Source organism: Ascidiella aspersa, chromosome 5, assembly GCF_963924565.1.
Source record: "Ascidiella aspersa chromosome 5, kaAscAspe10.2, whole genome shotgun sequence".
In the NCBI taxonomy this organism is placed as follows: Eukaryota; Metazoa; Chordata; class Ascidiacea; order Phlebobranchia; family Ascidiidae; genus Ascidiella; species Ascidiella aspersa.
Window position 1 is genome coordinate 9946704 of NC_139451.1, and position 2500 is coordinate 9949203.

The 2500-nt window shown below is 55.6% G+C and overlaps 2 non-coding genes and 1 pseudogene across 2 annotated transcripts in view; all 3 read right to left on the reverse strand.

Moving 5' to 3' along the window:
* Positions 1-133, reverse strand: part of LOC146142984 (large subunit ribosomal RNA) — a 2633-nt pseudogene extending 2500 nt beyond the window's left edge.
* Positions 134-381: 248 nt separating this feature from the next.
* On the reverse strand, positions 382-535 carry LOC146142985 (5.8S ribosomal RNA). The gene has a single exon (XR_014500856.1). It is a non-coding gene; the product is annotated as a 5.8S ribosomal RNA (ribosomal RNA).
* Positions 536-782: 247 nt separating this feature from the next.
* Positions 783-2500, reverse strand: part of LOC146142986 (small subunit ribosomal RNA) — a 1811-nt gene continuing 93 nt past the window's right edge. The window contains exon 1 of the ribosomal RNA XR_014500928.1: positions 783-2500. This exon is cut by the window's right edge and continues 93 nt beyond it. This is a non-coding gene — a ribosomal RNA (small subunit ribosomal RNA).

Genomic DNA, 2500 nt, shown 5'->3' on the forward strand with positions numbered 1-2500 from the left:
CAAAAGCGCGCGGATTCGGCGATGGGCACATCCCGCTTCACTCGCCGTTACTGAGGGAATCCTCGTTAGTTTCTTTTCCTCCGCTTAGTAATATGCTTAAATTCAGCGGGTAGCCTCGTCCGACCTCAGGCCGAAAGTAAGGACCGGGACTATTCTTCCCGTTCCGCGCTCGCCGTCGGCGCCGCGCGCCGCCGCGCACCTCGATTCCCGCCCTTGAGCCGCCAGCCGTTGGCCTCTTCGAGGTCGACTCGCCGCCGCCGCGCGGGATTCTGGTCGCGATCGTCGCACATCGTGCCGTGCTGTCTTGAGCGGGACGGGCGCTCGCGCGTCCGACGCCGCAGCAGCCGCGCGGAGAAATCCCCGCGCGGAACGTTTGCAACGCGACCCTGAGGCGGGCGCGGCCCCGGGATTGACCCGAGGCCGCAATTTGCGTTCAGAACGTCGATGCTCAATGTGTCCTGCAATTCACACTAATTCACGCAGCTAGCTGCGTCCTTCATCGACTCACGAGCCGAGTGATCCACCGCCAAGAGCCATCCACGATTGTTTCGCTCGCACAGTGCCTCGCACTAAAGGGTGACAAAATATACCGCGCCGAGCGGTCGGCCAGGCCGACGCTTGAAGCCGGAGCGCGCGGCACCGCGGCACTCGACGCGCAAACATTACCGGGTGACCGAATCGCCGGCCGGCGCGCCGCTCCTCGCGGGTCGGGCGCCGGGTAGCAAAAACTTTTTCTCTCGCTTGTCCGAGTTTCGCGTTCGCCGAAGCGTTTGCGAGACCGTTAATGATCCTTCCGCAGGTTCACCTACGGAAACCTTGTTAAGACTTTTACTTCCTCTAAATGATCAAGTTAGATCGTCTTCTCGGACGCCGGCTCGACCGTTGCCGGCCGCGCCAGGTCCAATCGGAGGACCTCACTAAACCATTCAATCGGTAGTAGCGACGGGCGGTGTGTACAAAGGGCAGGGACGTAATCAACGCGAGCTAATGACTCGCGCTTACTGGGAATTCCTCGTTCAAGGGAAATAATTGCAATTCCCTATCCCTAGCACGACCGGGTTCAGCGGGTTACCCAGACCTGTCGGCCAAGGCGAGCACATGCTGATCCGGTCAGTGTAGCGCGCGTGCGGCCCCGAACATCTAAGGGCATCACAGACCTGTTATTGCTCAATCTCGTGTGGCTAAACGCCACTAGTCCCTCTAAGAAGTTAGACGCCGACCGATTGGGTCGCGTAACTAGTTAGCAAGCCAGAGTCTCGTTCGTTATCGGAATTAACCAGACAAATCGCTCCACCAACTAAGAACGGCCATGCACCACCACCCACAGAATCAAGAAAGAGCTCTCAATCTGTCAATCCTCACTGTGTCCGGGCCGGGTGAGATTTCCCGTGTTGAGTCAAATTAAGCCGCAGGCTCCACTCCTGGTGGTGCCCTTCCGTCAATTCCTTTAAGTTTCAGCTTTGCAACCATACTTCCCCCGGAACCCAAAGACTTTGGTTTCCCGCAAGCTGCCGGAGAGGTCGTAAAACTAACGCCCCCCGATCGCTAGTTGGCATCGTTTATAGTCAGAACTAGGACGGTATCTGATCGTCTTCGAACCTCTGACTTTCGCTCTTGATTAAAGAAAACATTCTTGGCAAATGCTTTCGCAGTCGTTCGTCTTGCGCCGATCCAAGAATTTCACCTCTAACGGCACAGTACGAATGCCCCCGTCTGTCCCTCTTAATCATTACCTCGCGCTCCGAAAACCAACAAAATAGAACCGAGGTCCTATTCCATTATTCCATGCACCATTATTCAGGCGAATCGCCTGCTTTGAACACTCTAATTTTTTCAAAGTAAACGTTCCGGCCGCCGCCGACACTCAGTCAAGGGCACCGGCGGAGAACCGGAGGTGAGGCCAGGACGGCCAGTACACGCCTTGCGACGGACCGGCCGCCTGCGCCCAAAATCCAACTACGAGCTTTTTAACCGCAACAACTTAAATATACACTTTTGGAGCTGGAATTACCGCGGCTGCTGGCACCAGACTTGCCCTCCAATGGATACTCGTTAAAGGTTTTAAAGTGTACTCATTCCAATTACAGGGCCTCGTTTAGAGTCCTGTATTGTTATTTTTCGTCACTACCTCCCCGCGTCGGGAATGGGTAATTTGCGCGCCTGCTGCCTTCCTTGGATGTGGTAGCCGTTTCTCAGGCTCCCTCTCCGGAATCGAACCCTGATTCTCCGTTACCCGTAAGAACCTCGGTAGGCCAGTACCGTACCGACGAAAGTTGATAGGGCAGACACTTGAATGATCCGTCGCCGGTGCGAGACCGTGCGATCCGCAAAGTTATCCAGAGTCACCAAAGGTTGCGGGCCGAAGCCCGGTCGGTTTTTGGTCTGATAAAAGCACGCCTCCCGCGAGGTCGGCGCTTCACGCATGTATTAGCTCTAGCATTTCCACAGTTAACCACGTAAAACGTACGATCAAATGAACCATAACTGATTTTAATGAGCC